At 36.3% G+C, this 17714-nt stretch overlaps 1 protein-coding gene across 2 annotated transcripts in view; it reads right to left on the bottom strand.

The window, feature by feature from the left end:
- The window catches only part of ZSWIM5 (zinc finger SWIM-type containing 5), a 202483-nt gene that overhangs the window by 139571 nt on the left and 45198 nt on the right, over window positions 1–17714 (bottom strand). The gene's annotated exons all lie outside the window — the stretch shown is intronic.

Below are 17714 nucleotides of genomic sequence, written 5' to 3'. Positions count from 1 at the left end.
ATGAACCCAAGAAAAAGAGCACTGATAAAAGTCACTATATAGGTAAACACAGAAGGCAGTATAAATGGATTTTTGCTTATATCCTGTATTGTTAAGATAGCAATACTACCCAAACTGATCTACATATTCACTGTATACTTGTCAAAATCCTGGCTATCTTTTTTGGAGAAACTGACAAACTGATCTTAAAATTCATATAGAAATGCAAAGCACCCACAATAGCCAAAACAATCTTGAAAAAGAACAAAATTGGAAAACTCACATTTCTCAATTTCAAAATTTACTATATAGCTATAGTAATCAAGACAGTGTGATACTGACATAAAGACAGTATATATAAATATATAAAGGCATATATTTAAATAGAATAGAATTGAGAGCATAGAAATCAACTCTTACATTTATGGTAAACTGATTTTCAACAAGGGTGCCAAGACAATTCAATGTGGAAAAAAAAATCATCTTTTTCTACAAATGGTACTGGGAAAACTGGATATTCACATGCAAAAGAATAAAGTTAAACTACATCCTCATGCCATACACCAAAATTAACTCAAAATGGACCATAGACTTAAATGCAAGAGCTAAAACTACACCACTCTTAAGGAAAACAAAGGAGTCTCTGTGACCTTGGGTTAGGCAATAATATCTTAGATATGACACCAAGAGCAAAAGCAACAAAAGAAAAAAAATAAGTAAATGGACTTCATCAAAATTAAAACCTTTTTGACTTCAAAGGATACCATTAAGAAAGTGAAAAGACAATGCACAGAATGGAAAAATTTTTTGTAAATCATATATCTGATAGGGAAATGTACCCAGAATAGATAAAGAACTCTTACAGCTCAACAATAAAAAGAGAAATCAATGTTGGGACACCTGGGTGGCTTAGTCAGTTTATGTCCTACTCTTGATTTTATCTCAGGTCATGATCTCAGGGTCCTGACCCCGCTTGGGCTCCATGCTGGGTGTAGAGTCTGCTTGAGATTCTCTCTCTCTTCTCCCTCTGCCCCTCCCCCTGCTTATGCTCTCTCTCTCTCTCTCAAATAAATAAAATCTTAAAAAAAAGACAAGTCAATGTTAAAAATGAGCAAAAGATTTGAATAGACATTATCAGGTATTTGTGTATCTTCTTTGGAGAAATAAGCACATGGGAAGATGCTCAACATCATTAGTCATTGGAAAAATACAAATCAAAATCACAGTAAGAGACCACTTCAGACCCACCAGGATGACTAATTTTTTTTTCTAGGATGACTAATATTAAAAGACAGCCAATAATGAGTATTGACAAGGATGTGGAGAAACTGGAACTTCATAAATGCTGATGGAAATGTAAAATGCTGTAGTCACTTCCAAAAACAGTCAGCTTCTGAAAATGTTAAACACAGTTATCATATTCACCCAGCAGTTCCACTCCTAGGTATCTACCCACGAGAAATGAAAACACATGTCCAGCTGAAAACTTATATACAAGTGTTCATAGCATTATCATTCATAAGAGCCAAGAAATGGCTACAAGCTAAATGTTCATGAGCTGAATAAACAAATGTGATCTATTCATAGAATGGAATATTTGGCACGAAAAAGGAATAAAGTACTGCTATAACATGAATGAAACTTGAAAACATTGTGCCAAGTAAAAGAAGTCCATCACAAAAGACTACACATATTGTATCACTCCATAAACATCACATGTCTAGAAAAGACAAATCCATAGAGACAGAAATTAGATTAGTGGTAGCCAGTGGGGGAGTATTGAGAGTAACTGCTTATAGGCACCGGGTTTCATTTTTGAGTGAAAAAGTTCTAAAATTAGTGATGATGGTTGTACATCTTTGTGAATACACTAAAACCCACAAAAGTATACACTTTAAAAAGGTGAATTTTATGGTATTTGAATTATATCTCAATAAAGCTGTTATTTTTACTGAGAGAGAGAATCTTAACAAGAGCCAGCGAAATAAAGAAATATTACATACAGAAGAATAAAGATAAAAATGACAGCAGCTTTCTTGACAGAAACAATGCATGCCAGAAGAGAATGGAGAAACATCTTTATAGTACTGAAAGTGGTGGTGGGCGGGGGGGAGTCAACTTAAATTCTATACCTAACAAAAAATATCTTTCTAAAAACAAAAGTGAGGGGCTCCTGGGTGGCTCAGTCGGTTGAGCATCCAAGTCTTAATTTTGGCTCAGGTCATGATCTCAGGGTTATGGGATCAAGTCCTGCGTCAGGTTCCACACTGAGCATGGAGCCTGCTTGGGATTCTCTTTCTCCCTCTCCTTCTTCCCACTCAAGCGTTCTCTCTCTAAAGATAAAATAAAACCTTTAAAAAATAAATAAATAAAAGTGAAATACTTTCACAGCCTTAAAAGAGCTGAAAGAATTCAGTAGCAGCAGAAATTTTAAATGAAGTCCTTAGGCAGACGGGAAATTATAGCATATGGAAACCTGCATTTACACACACAAAAAAACAAAGTGCACTGGAAACTGTAACAATGTAGATAAATTTAAAAGATTTCATTTTTTATTTAAATCTCCTGAAAATAGGGGCACCTGGGTGGCTCAGTCAGTTAAGCATCTGCCTTTGGCTCAGGTTATGATCTCAGGGGTCCCATGATCCCAGAAAATATAATTGTTCAAAGTAGAAACAATAACAAAAATTTATCATATGTGAAATATAAGAAAACAAGAGTGCAAAGGCTGGTAGGGAAGAAATGGAAATATATTTCTTTTAAAGATTTAATTTATTTATTTGAGAGAAAGAGAGAAAGAGCAAGCACGAGCGGGGGGGAGAAGCAGGCTCCCCGCCGAGCAGGGAGCCCAAGGACACAGGGTTTGATCCCAGCACCCAGGGATCATGACCTGAGCCAAAGGCATAAGTTTAACAGACTGAGCCACCCAGGCTCCAGAAATGGAAGTGTATTGTAGAAACGTTATAATACTATAAGTGAAGTAGTATAATATCATTTGAAAGTAGACTGTGTTAAATTGAAGATATGACCAGATGTTGGCAAACTATAATTTGCAGACCAAATCTGGCCTGCTCCCTGTTTTCATAAATAAAGTTTTATTGGAGGGAAGCCTGGGTAGCTCATTCGGTTAAGCGTCTGCCTTTGGCTCAGGTCACGATCCCAGGATCAAGTCCCGCGCTGGGCTTCTTGCTCATTTGGGAGCCTGCTTCTCCCTTGCCTGCTCTGCCTGCTGCTCCCCCTGCTTGTGCTCTCTTTCTCTCTGACAAATAAATAAATAAAATCTTAAAAAAAAAAAAGTTTTATTGGAACACAGCCAGAGTCATTCATTTACATATTGTGCCTGACTGCTTTTGTACAAAAATGGCAATCAAATAGTTATGACAAAGATAGTATAGTGCACCAAATCTAAAATATTTACTATATGGACCTTTATAGAAAAAGTTTGTTGGTCTCTGGTGTATACTATACACCCTCAAACAGGCACACAAGGAATTACAGGCTAATAAACAAAAAAAGGAGATAAAATGGAAACATAAAAGATATGTAATCCAAAAAGAAGGCAGAAAAATAAGAAAAAGAGAACAAAATACAGACGAGACAAACAGAAAACAAATAGTACTTGGTGGATTTGATCACAACTGTATCAACAATATTCAGTAAATGGTCTAAATATCCTACTAAAAAGGCACAGATTATCAGGTTGGATAAGAAAGTAAGACACAACCATATGCTGCCTTCAAGAAACCCACTATATAGGGCGCCTGGGTGGCTCAGTTGGTTAAGCGACTGCCTTCGGCTCAGGTCATGATCCTGGAGTCCCGGGATCGAGTCCCGCATCGGGCTCCCTGCTCGGCAGGGAGTCTGCTTCTCCCTCTGACCCTCCCCCCTCTCATGTGCTCTCTGTCTCTCTCATTCTCTCTGTCTCAGATAAATAAATAAAATCTTGAAAAAAAAAAAAAAAGAAACCCACTATATAGACATAAATAGGTTAAAACAAAATGATAGGGATTCTGGAGCTGGATAAGATAGGGTAAGCACACTTCATTCTATCACTCCTATTGAATGCAAATACAAAACCTTAACAGAATGCATGGAGTAGTATTTGAGGACTCTGAAAAGTCATTATTAGCAGGACTGGGGAAGACCCGAATTCCAACATATCTGGGTTTTTTTTTTCCCCTCTAGTATCCTAAAGCCTGAATTTAACACATCAAAAAAAATCTAGCAGTGAAAACTGGGGTACACCTAGAGACAGCTCCAAGAGAAGCCCTTTTTCTGGCTCAGAACAGGAAAGGGAACTCCTAATACTCGGAGAGTGTGAAAATCCCCCATTTTTTCTCTTTCTTTTCTCTATTCTCTCATACCCAAACCCCCAGGCAATCCTATAGTGGCAGTATGAAGGCAGCAGCAGCAATAAGTGCTAATAAGCAGTGGTGATAAGAATCATCAAAGCTGGGGCACCTCGGTGGTTCAGTCAGTTAGTAAGTGCCTGTGTTCGGCTCGGGTCATGATCTCGGGGTCCTGGGATCAGCCCCATGTTGGGCTCCCTGCTCAGCGGGGAGTCTGCTTCTTCCTCTCCCTCCGCCCCTCCCCCCGCCTTGTGCGCTCTCTCTCTCTCTCTCAAATAAATAAATAAAAATCTTTAAAAAAGAAAAAAAGTTAAAATTTATCAAAACTTAAGCACACACTTATAGACTATACATGGTGCCATTTGCAGTCGAGAGAAATGCAAGCAAATGTAAAGATATCGTATTACATCATAGCTGCATAAAATTAACTGTAGTGCATATGTGCTACTGTAATAATTTCATAGCCACCTCCTGTCGCTCTTGTGGTGAGTTCAAGTGTTGCAAGCACCTACTTAAAACACCATGTGACACTAATCATCTCAGTGTGAGCAGTTTGTTTCTCTAGTAAATTGCATGTGTTGCAGTAAAAAGTGATCTCTTGTGGTTCTCACATTTTTCATTGTGTTTAGCGCAGTATCATAAAACTTGAGTTAAAACCATGGGACCCACATAAAGTGCCATTAGTGATGCTGGAAGTGCGACCAAGAAGCAGAGAAAACTCATGACATTTTTTTTTTTAAGATTTTATTTATTTATTTGACACACAGAGAGAGAGCACGAGCAGGAACACAAGCAGGGGGAGTGGGAGAGGGAGAAGCAGACTTCCCGCGGAGCAGGGAGCCAGATGCGGGGCTTCATCTCAGGACCCCAGGACCATGACCCGAGCCGAATGCAGACGCCCAATGACTGTGCCACCCAGGCGCCCCAAGTCATGACATTTTAAGAAAAAGTTGAATTGCCTGATATGTACATAGACTGAGGTCAGCAGCTGCGGTTGCCTGTCACTTCAAGATAAATGAATCCAGTGTAAGGACCACAGTAAAAAAAAAAAAAAAAAAAAAAAAGATAAGGAAATTCATGAAGCTGTTGCTGCAGCTATACCAACAGGTATGAAAACACTGCACTTTTTGCAAAATATATTTTTATCTCATATTGAAAATGCAGCTTTTATGTGAGTACAAGATGCTATAGGAAAGGCATAACTATAGTCTCTAATATGATTCCAGAAAAGTGAAGTCATTATAGGACAACTTAAAGCAAAAGGAAGGTGAAGGACCTAAACCTGGAGAATTTAATGTCAGCAAAGGATGGTTTGATTTTATAAAGAGGTTTTGCCTAAAAATGTCAAGAGAACAGAAGCAGCAGACAAGTTCCCAGACACCATTAAAATAATCACAGAGGAGAAAAGATATCTGCCTGAACAGGTTTTTAATGCAGACAATGTGCCTTTTTCTGGGGGGGAAAAATCCCACAAAAGACATTTATAAGTTAGAAAGAGAAGCAAACACCAGGATTTAAGGCAGGAAGAGAGAGGCTGACTCTACTGTTTTGTGCAAATGCAGTCAGGTTTATGATCAGGACTGCCCTTATCTATAAAGTTCCTAACCCTTGAGCCTTGAAGGGAAAAGATAAACACCAGCTGCCAGTCTTTTGGTTATTCAACAAGAAGGCTGGACAACAAGAACCCTTTTTCTGGATCAATGCTTTGTCCCTGAAGTCAAGAAGTACCTTACTAGTAAGGGACTGCCTTTTAAATTTCTTCTGATATTGGACAATGCCCCTGGTCAACCAAACCCCATGAGTTCAACACCAAAGGCATCAAAGTAGTCTACTTGTCTCCAAACACAACATCTCTAATACAGCATCTAGATCAGGGGTCATAAGGACCTTTAAGATTCATTATGCACAACACCCTATGGAAAAGATTATCAACACGAAGGAAGAGGACCCCAATAGAAAGAACATCATGAAAGTTTGGAAGGATTACAACACTGAAAATGCCATTGTTCTTACAGAAAAAGCCATGAAAGGCATCAAGCCCCCAAAAATAAATTCCTGCTGGAGAAAACTACATCCAGATCTTGTGCATGACTTCACAGGATTTACAACAGAGCCAATCAAGGAGATCATGGATATGGAAAAAAAAAAAAAAGGTGGGGGGATGAAGGGTTTCAAGATATGTTTCTTGGAGAAATTCAAGAGTTATGTGACAGCACACAAGAGGAATTAACAAAAGACAACTTAATGGAGATGAGTGCTACTGAACCGGTGCCAGACAATGAGGAAGAGGATGTAATAGAGTCCAGAAAACAAACTGAAGTTAGACAATCTGTCTGAAAGGCCAGATTTGACTTCATTTATATCATGGACCCTTGTATGATACAAGCACTGAAACAAAGCAAATGGTGGAAGAAGGATTGGTACTACATAGATACATTTTTAGAAAAATGTAAAAGCAAAAAAGTCAGAGAGAAATTATGATGTATTTCTATAAAGTTATACCAAGTGTGCCTGCCTCTCGTGCCTCCCCACCTCCTTCACCTCTTCTGCCTCTGCCACCCCTGAGACAGCAAGACCAATCCTTCCTCTTCTTTCTCCTCAGCCTACTCAACGTGAAGATGAAAATAAAGGCCTTTATGATGATCCACTATTCCAGTTAATGAACAGTAAATAATCATCATGCTGTACAATTAATAAACTTATCTGTTGTGTATGTGTGTATCTTTGTGTGAACATCTAATAACTGTACAGAAAGAACTGTATGAGATGGTTTTGTGTCAGCGGCAGCAGCGCCTAAGTATTCATCATGTAGAACAAACACCATGTGCAAGACTTGTATGGAAATAGCCTATCCTTACACAAGCATAAGGTGAGTGATATTTAATAAAAAATTAATGTGTTAGTTTTCTTACTGTTTTAAAACTTTGCTTTCAAGATTAACATACAGTTTAAAGATCCCTCTCTCCCCACCCCCTCCCCAAATTGGGGAAACTGTATCACCTATCATCACAGGTAAGTAGTTTTTTAAAAATATAACAATGTCTCCAATACTGTATTACGAATATGACTGTAATACTGTATGCCATAAAAATTTTATAATGATTCATTCATTAGCATATAGGCTACCATGAAGCAATCATGTTGATTCCACTAAGCTACCATAAAAAGCAATCATATTGTTGTTTCTTTGTTACCAAACATGAATTGTTATACTTGTAAATAAATATGAATTTCTTTTTTTTTCAAGATTTTATTTCTTTATTTGACAGAGACACAGCGAGAGAAGGAACACAAGCAGGGGGAGCGGCAGAGGGAGAAGCAGGCTCCCCGCCGAGCAGGGAGCCCGATGTGGGGCTCAATCCCAGGACCTGGGACCATGACTTGACTCGAAGGCAGACACTTAACGACTGAGCCACCCAGGCGCCCCAATAAATATGAATTTCTTTTTCACATTACCTTTTCCATTTTTGATGTCTTGTGTGACTAATACAAATAATATCTACAGTGTTTTGTATCATATAAGACAACATTGATGTAGGTACTGACAGACAATTCATTTTGTAAACAGATGATGTAAGCTTACAGTACCAATATAGTACAGTACTATAAATGTATTTTCTCTTCCTTATGATTTTCTTTTTTTAAAAAGATTTTATTTATTTATTTCACAGAGAGAGAGCGCACAAGCAGAAGCAGCAGGTAGAGGGAGATGCAGGCTCTCTGCTGAGCAAGGAGCCTGATGTGGGACTTGATCCCAGGGTCCTGGGATCATGACCTGAGCCAAAGGCAGACACTTAACCGACTGAGCCACCCAGGCACCCTCTTCCTTATAATTTTCTTAATAACTTCTTTTCTCTAGCTTACTTTATCGTAAGATACAGAATATAAAACATATACAAAATACATGTCAATCGGCTATTTATATTATCAGTAAGGCCTGCAGTCAACAATAGGCTATTGTTAGTTAAGTTTTAGAAAAGTCAAAAGCTGTTAGTGGATTTTTGACTTTGCAAAAGTTGGCACCCCTAACCCTCAGGTTGTTGAAAGATCAAATGTAATTATCAGATCACCATGTTGTACACCTGAAACTAATAATATACTATACTTCAACTAAATATGAAAAAAAATAAATAATGGGAAAATCTCCAAACTTTTGAAGAGTTTGAAACACAAAAACAATAGAGAAAAATCACTGAAGCCAAAAGCTGGTTCTCTAGAAGATTAATAAAAAAAGATAAACCTCTACCAAGACTGACAAAGAAAAAAAGAAGACACAAATTACCAATTTTAGGAATGAAAGAGGTAATATCACTACAGACCATGTAGACATTAAAAGGATTATGAAGAATGATTAGGGATAATTCTACACACACAAATCCAACAAACTGGATTAAATGAATGAATCTCTCAAAAATTCAAACTACCAAAACTCACCAGAGATTAAATAGGTAACCTGAATAGTTCTATATTAATTAAAGAAATTAAATGTGTAGTTAAAATTCTTCTGGGGGGCGCCTGGGTGGCTTAGTCAGTTAAGCATCTGACTCTTGATTTTGGCTCAGGTCATGATTTCAGGGTTGTGAGAACAAGCCCCAAGACTGGCTCTGCGCTGGGCATGGAGACTGCTTAAGATTCTCTCTCTCGGGCGCCTGGGTGGCTCAGTTGGTTGAGCGACTGCCTTCGGCTCAGGTCATGATCCTGGAGTCCCGGGATCGAGTCCCACATCAGGCTCCCTGCTCAGCGGGGAGTCTGCCTCTCTCTCTGACCCTCCCCCCTCATGCTCTCTATCTCATTCTCTCTCTCAAATAAATAAATAAAATCTTAAAAAAAAAAAAAGATTCTCTCTCTCTCCCTCTGCCCCCCTCCCACTCTCTTAAAAATAAAATAAAATAAATAAATAAATAAATAAATAAATAAATAAATTCTTCTGAAAAATAAATCTCCCAAGAACAGATGGTTTCACAGGCAAATTCTTCCAAACATTTAAAGAAGAAATAACACCAGTTTTATATAATTTCTTCCAGGAAACATAAGTAAAAGAAACAGTTCCAAGCTCATGTTATGAGGCCAGCACTACCCTGGTACTAAAACCAGACAAAATCAGATAAAGGAAAGAAGGAAGGAGAAGGGAAAGAAGGAGAAAAGAAAATAACAGACCAATATCCCTCATGATCATAGACACAAGAATTCTTATCAAAATTTCTGCACATTGAATCCAGAATAACATACCACAACAAAGTTGGCTTTATCCTGTAAATATAAGGCCAGCTCAATATTTGAAAATCAATCTACATATTCCACCATATTAATAATCTAGATTAAAATATATGATCTTATGAACAGATACAGAAAAAAGCATTTTGACAAAACATAACATCCATTCGTGATTAAAAAAAATAATAATTAATAAAAAAAACCTCTTGGGACACCTGGGTGGCTCAGCTGGTTAAGAGTCTGCCTTCAGCTCAGGTCATGATCCCAGGATCCTGGGATCAAGTCCTACTCAGGCTCCTTGCTCAGTGAGGAGCCTGCTTCTCCCTCTGCCTGCCGCTGTCCCTGCTTGTACTCTTTCTGACAAATTAATAAAATCTTTTTTAAAAATGGGAAAGTTAAAAAAAAAAAACTCTTAGCAAACCAGGAATACAAGGAAATTCCCTCAACCTGATAAAGGGTATTATCTACAAAAACTCTCCAGCCAACATCATCCTAACTGATCAAAGATTCAATGCCTTCCTTCTAAGACCCAGAATAAAGCAAGAATATATACTTTCACCACTCCTATTCAGAATCATACTGGAAATCTTAGCTGGTGCCACATGGCAAGAAAAGTGATATAAAGCCTACAGACTGAAAAGGAAGAAATACAATTATCACTTTTCAAAGATTACATGACTGTCCACATAGAAAGTCCCAAGGAATTTATAAAAAACTCCTAGAACTAATAAGTGCCTTTAGAAAGGAGATGGTTTACAGGTCAACATATAAAATTCAGTATTTCCTTATACTAGCAATGTATAAATGGAAAATGAAATTTAAAAAAATAACCAATTATAAAAACTTCAAAAAAATAAAATACGTAAATATGAGTCTAACAAAACATATACAGGATCTATATGCTGAAAACTACAAAAGATTGATGAAAGAAATCCAGGAAGACTTAAAGAGAGATACCTACTGCTGTTCACAGATTGAAGACTCAACACAGTAAAGATTTCAATTTTCCCAAAATTGATATATAGGTTTAATATAATACCAATCAAATTCAGCAGAATTTTTTAAATTTAGACAATCCAATTCTAAAAGGAACTGAACAGCAAAAATAATTCTGAAAGGTAAAAGTTAGAAGAATCACACTAACTGATTTGAAGACTTACTATAAATAGGGCGCCTGGGTGGCTCAGTCAGTTAAGTGTTGGCCTTCGGCTCAGGTCATGATCCCAGGGTCTTGGGATTGAGTCCAGCATCGGGCTCCCTGCTCAGTGGGGAATCTGCTTCTCCCTCTCCCTCTGCCCCTCCCCCGTGCTCATGCTCATGCTCTCTGTCTCTCTCAAATAAATAAATAAAATCTTTAAAAAAGAAAAAGACTTACTATAAATATAGTAATTAAGACAGTAAGGTAATGGGATAAACACATAAATTAATGAACACAACAGAGAATCTAGAAATAGATCCACACAAATATAGCCAATTGATTTTTGACAAACACACAAAAGCAATTAAATGAAATAAGAATAGTCTTTTCAACATATAGGGTTGGACACTGAACATCTATATGAAAGAAAAAAAAGAATGACCTAAACTTCACCTTTTGTACAAAAAATAATTCAAAATGGATTGCAGACTACATATAAAATGTAAAAGTATAAAATTATTAGAATAAAACACTGAACATCTTTGTGACCTGGGGTTACACAAAGAGTTTTTAGATATGTCACCAAAAGCATAATACATAAAAAGAAGAAACTGGTAAGTTGGACTTCATTAATATTAAAAAAATCTTTATCAAAGATACCACTAAAAAGATGTAAAAACAAGCCACAGAGTGGGAGAAAATCTTTGCAAAACACATATCCAATGAAGGACTTACACCAGAATACATAATGAACTCTCAAAACCACAATGAGAAAACTCAATTCAAAAATAGGCAAAAGATTTGGACACCTCTCTGAGAAAATCTACAAATAGCAAGTAACCACATGTAAAGATGTTTGACATTATTAGCCCTTAGGGAAATGCAAATTAAAACTATGATGAGATAATACCACATACTAATGAGAATGGATAAAATTTAAAAATATTAACAATACCAAGTGCTGGTGAGGATACAGAACTGGGGCTTTCATGTGTTGATGGTGGGAATGCAAAATGGTACAGGCACTCTGGAAAGGAAAGCATTTGGCAGTTTCTTACAAAGCTAAACATATACTTACCATATTACCGAGCAATCCTACTCCTGGGATTTCTCCCTAGGGAAATGAAAACCTGTTCATCAATGTTTAAAACAGTTCTGTTCATAATTGCCAGAAACAATCCAAATGTCCTTTAACAGGCAAATGGATAAACAAATTGTGGTACATCCACACAAAGGATACTAGTCAACAATAAGAAGAAACAAACAATAGATACATGTAACATTTCAGAGAAAATACCAAAGGCATTATGTTGAGTAAAAGAAGCCAGTCTAGAAAGGTTACACGCTGTATGATATTCTCAAAAAGACAAAACTAAAATGATGGAGAATGGTAGTTCCAGGTGACTTCTAAGTTGTGATTATACAAGGGATGACATGAGGGAGGTTTGGGGGGTGATGGAATTGTTCTGTATCTTGATTATGGTACCAGTTACACAAATCTATATACGTGTTAAAATTCATAGAGCTGTACATCAAAACAGTCAACTTTTTTACTGTGATATTTTCTAAAAATTTTCTTAAGGGGAAAAAGAGAAGAGGAAGACCAAGTAAAAGAGACTGAGAAGTAGGTGCCAATGAGGTAAGAGAAAAACTAAGAAAATGTCTATCCTGGAAACCTTGTGAAGAAAATAAATCAAGGATGAAGGAGTGATCAAATACTACTATGATAGCAGTTATCAGTACTACTGATAGTCAAATTAGACAAGGACTAAGAAATGACAATTAGCAATGTAGAGGTCATTGGTGACTTTGATGAGGACAGACTGGGAATAGTATAGTCAACACTGGCTGAAATGGGTTTAAAAGAAAATAGGAGAGAAATGGGGAGTTAACAAGTATAGAAACCTCTTAAAGTTTTGCTACAGATAATAAAGAAATAGAACAATAACTGACAGAAATTAACAGAGTTTAGAAAAGATTTTTTTTTTAGAGGCAAGAAATAAAAGTATGTTTATCTGATAATGGGAATATCCAATAGAGAATGAAGTTGATGATGCAGTCCAGATTATTTTGCATACAGCTTTTCTAAGCACTTACACTATTAACTTTGTTCACACACAAACACACACACACACACACACACACACACACACACACCATATGGTAACTAAAAAGTAACAGGCAAATATACCTGTCATCAAGGACTTCTTTGATTTTAAATGTATATAAATAACCTTGTTTCCAAGCTTCATGGATATTATATACACACAACTGCAAATATACATACTCATACTGATTATAAGCTCCCTAAGGGCAGCTATTATGTCTTAATTATCTCTGCAGTCCTGGTAGTTAGGGGAGTATATGGAACAGTCTGTATTCAAATAAAAATATTTGCTAAATGGATAAAGTATGTAGTAAGTCAGTCAGACTTAAAAAAAGGGATTTAACTCTATTGGTCTATTATAAATCAACTTACTTTCCTATGAATATCTGATACAGCACAAATTAATTCCCTGATTTCCCTCTCCACTCCTGACCCACAACATGATCATCCTTGGTCCTATACCACTCAATTTCTAGTATTAACTATAAACCTAGCTGAATTTTTCTGAGTTTTCACTGCTGTAATATAGAGTCCTTGGGCATAAATGAAATGTTTTGGATAAGATGTCATCTTTTTTTATTAATACAGGTTTTATTATCTTTAATAAAAAAAGATGAACATTATCAACTTCAGAAAGGGTTAAATATACCTAAAAACCTAAATTCTGTGAGAAATTCTAATTCAAAACATAGCTAAACTTTCTAAGTAGATACCAGTTTACATGAAATGTCATATTGAAGAAATAATTTTCGTATATAAACCCCACTCCAATCACTACAAAGGGGGAAAAAAAATATATATATATATATATATTGCAACTTTGCCAGCTTCACTAGTAAATGTACAATTACCATCACAGGAAAGGTCCCTGCTTTGCAGAACTCTACATGCATTCAAAATAGTTCTAAGAAAGGCCTCTAATCTGTTCCATTGTTAGTCAAGTGGTTTATACATGCAGAAAAAGAGAAAAGAAAATCAGTTAGATGTATATAATATGGAAAGAAAAAATGGGAACTGAAGAAATCACCTCAACAACTCTTACTTTGCTCCGTTCCAAAAATCCCTTCTTATTATTACCCCTTTCTCATTCCTCCCTCCCAAAACGGGGGGGGGGGGGGGGGAGCCAGGACCCTTGCCAAACCCCACAAAAACCCTTAGGCCTCTCTCAGGCATGCAAATGTAATTTTCTACCCAGACAACACACTCCCTTTTTAATGAACTCCAAAAACAATCTGTGAATGCCCACAGAAGAGAAAAGAAGAAAATTGCAATGAAAGAAAATACAAACAGAGAGATGTGGGGGGAGGGTCAAGATGGATATGGCAAGTCCAGAGTTTAAATAGACATAAAAGATAATGAAGGTGAAGGGACTGTAATCAAACAAAATGGTCTGCAGGCTGTCATTTCATACAAATTAGAGTCAGAGAAATATATGAATATTCACTTGAATAAAAATCATTCATTACAGGAGTAGTCCTTCAAGTAAAAAGATCTCTGTCAAGGCCTAATGTGGCTGTCACTCTTTGTTCCATTTTGTAATTTAAAAACAAAACCAAAAAAATTTTTATGTAAACAAAAAAGAGAAAAAATAATTTTACATATGCACCCATCTCTAAAATAGTCAAGAGCAGGAGCAAGTTTCTTCATGATATAACCAAATACTATGTCAAAATTAGATATTCAAAGAATGTTAATAAATGACAAGAGACACTTCAGTCAGTCACATGATTCAGGATCCCTCCAGATGCACATTATGATTCAGCTTTGAACAGTAAACAGAGTAGGCCACAGGGTAGGGTGGGAGGACTTGAAGAAAAACACAATGCAGGAAAGGTCATCAAAATGAAAACTGTCTTCTTGCCTTGCAATTTGAAGAGAAGTTTTATTGAAAAAAAAAAAAACAGCTTTAAACCAATTTAGGCCGAAATAATTACAACATTTTACAATCCAACCTCTTAATGATGAATAGAATTCTTCTCCCTGCTTAAGGATCAAATTGGTTGGGCTCTACACTTGTCTGGCACCATGCTGTGGGCTATTTCCTTTAATATATAACCAATCAAAGATGTATTCAGGCTTTTGTGAGATCCAAAGCTTTGCTAACTGCATATTCTAGAGCATATGAAGTTTCTCTAAAAGGAGCAGACAAAGCTATATACAGTGATAGCCTCCCTTGGACAGCTAATTTTCAGTGGCCTCTCCTTTCTTAAAGGTAGACACTGAACCCTTTTATGATACACCAAATAGACACTTTTTCTTATAATACAGTACTTGTCCTGTAATATTTATATTAACTTTTTCTCCTGTCAATTTGTATCAACATACCACAAGATCACAGCTGCTTAGGAGAGTGACAAAAGATAACAAACTCTTCAAAATACCTAATTGTTAAAAACACAGTAATCTACAAGTACTAACTGAAAGATAATACTACCTTATCAGACTTAATGATAAATGCCATCAACTGAATATACAATTTAGCACAGATCTTTATGGGGTGACTATGCCAACATAAGGCATACTAAACCCCTATGCCACATCGTTAAATTTATGATTTATAGGTGAAAGTAATGTTACATATTGGTACACATTACATAGCATTATCTAATAAGTAAAAGACAGAACATAAAAGCCTTTTTTTTTTTTTTTTTAGAACATAAAAGCCTTTTAAGACCTTTCTAACAAAATTCATTAAGGTAACCAAGTTAAATCAAAGATATAATGTGAAAGAACACATATATTAACAGTATTATGTGAGTTAAATCTTGCTTTCATTTATCTGTAACAGGCGCATCACCCAGGACACCCACATGGGAGTACAAACACAAATATTTGTTCATATTAAAAAATGACATGTATCTTTGTAATAAATCTATTTCAAGTTTATTACATTTTTTACAAAACAACACTGTGTCCACTTCCCCCTTAAAATCATGTGAAAACACAAATTAATGATATAACAACTTTTAGACTACCATAAAAAGCTGCTATAAAAAAACTCATTAAAAAATGTTTGGGTTGGGGTGCCTGGGTGGCTCAGCCAGTTAAGCATCTGCCTTCGGCTCAGGTCATGATCCCAGGGTCCTGGGATCAAGCCCTGTGTGGGGCTCCGTGCTCAGAGGGGAGACTGCTTCTCCCTTTCCCTCTGCCATTCTCCCCACTTGTGCTCTCTGGCTCTATCTCTCTGTCAAATAAATAAATAAAATCATTTAAAAAACATTTGGGTTTTAAGATTTCTTTATTCCAGAGAGAGAGAGCACATGAGCTAGTGGGGGGGGAGGGGGGCAGAGAGGGAGAGAGAGAGAGAGTCCAAAGCAGATTCCACACTGAGCACAGATCCCAACACAGGGCTCAATCCCACAACCAGAGTTGAAACCAAGAGCTGGACACTTAACTGACTGCGCCACCCAGGTGCCCCTCATTAAAAAATGTTCAACATCACTGATCATTAAGAAAATGTAAATCAAAACCACAGTGTTCATATCCCCTATAATGCCCATAATCAAAACAAAAGAATATAACAAGTGTTGACAACAATGTAGAGAAAGAGAAACCCTTCTGCATTGCTGGTTGGTATGTAAAATGGTGCAGCCAATGTAGAAAACAATTTGGCAGTTCCTTAAAAAGTTGAACACAAAATTACCGTATGACCCAGAAACTACACTCCTTGGTATATACCCAAGAAAAATAAAAACATATGACCACCCAGAAACTTGTACAGAAATGTTTATAGCAGTGTTATTCATAACAGCCAAAAGGTAGAAACAACCTAATATACATCAACTGATGAATGGATAAACAAATTGTGGTATGTCCATACAACGGAATATTATTCAATCATAAAATAAAAAGGTACGATGCTATAACTTGGATAAACTTGAAAACATTAAGAGAAAGAAGCCAGACACAAAAGGTCACATATGGGATGATTCATTTACATGAAATACCCAGAATAAGCAAATCCCGAGAGACACAAAACAGATTAGAGGTTTCCAGAGGATAGGAATGACAATTTAATAAATACAGGGTGTTCTCCTGGGGTGATGGAAAAGTATCAAAATATGAGAAAGGTAGTGGTGCACAATTCTGTGAATGCATCAAAAGCCAGTAAGTTACATACTTTAAAATGATTGTGTTGTGTGAATTTCATCTCAATAAAAATAAGTAAAAGCTCTTATATTTTTAAAAGGACAAAATAGTACATAAATGTAATACGCTATATGCTCTGGGAGGAGAAAGAGAGAAAGAGGAAAGTAAAATAAGATCATTAACTATGGTAAAGGTAATAGTAAGATTCAAAGGATACCATTTAAAACTGACAAACCAGAGGGGTGCCTGGCTGGCTCCGTCGGTGAAGTGTGTGACTCTTGATCTCAGGTTTGTGGGTTTGAGTCCCACGTTGGATGTAGAGATTACTTAAAAATAAAGTCTTTAAAAAAAATTAAAAATAAAAGTGACAAACCAAAAAGTAAAAGACTAAGTTAAAAAAAATTATTGTAGGCATGATAAAAAGTATAAACATAAAGATAACCACTAGAATAAAAAATATATTTTTCATATGCCAAAAGAAATCTTAAAAGAACAAAGGCATAGAAAAAAGAAAAGTTTCCAGTATATAATACAGCAAATTAAAACATAATAATACAATAGCATTCAGATCAAATATGTCAGTCACATCAGTAAGTGGAAATGAGCTTAACATATATGAAAAGCCCACAGCAAATATCATTCTCAATGGGGAAAAACTGACAGCTTTTTCCCTAAGGTCAGGAACATGGCAGGGATGTCCACTATCACCACTGCTGTTCAACATAGTACTAGAAGTCCTAGCCTCAGCAATCAGAAAACAAAAAGAAATAAAAGGCATCCAAATTGGCAATGAAGAAGTCAAACTCTCACTTTTTGCAGATGACATGATACTCTATGT

Source organism: Mirounga angustirostris, unplaced genomic scaffold (assembly GCF_029215605.1).
Source record: "Mirounga angustirostris isolate CCGP_5_RB_7025 unplaced genomic scaffold, mMirAng1.0.hap1 SCAF_4, whole genome shotgun sequence".
NCBI lineage: Eukaryota > Metazoa > Chordata > Mammalia > Carnivora > Phocidae > Mirounga > Mirounga angustirostris.
The sequence above is the reverse complement of the archived record's forward strand: the minus strand, read 5'-3'. Positions and strand labels throughout refer to the sequence as shown.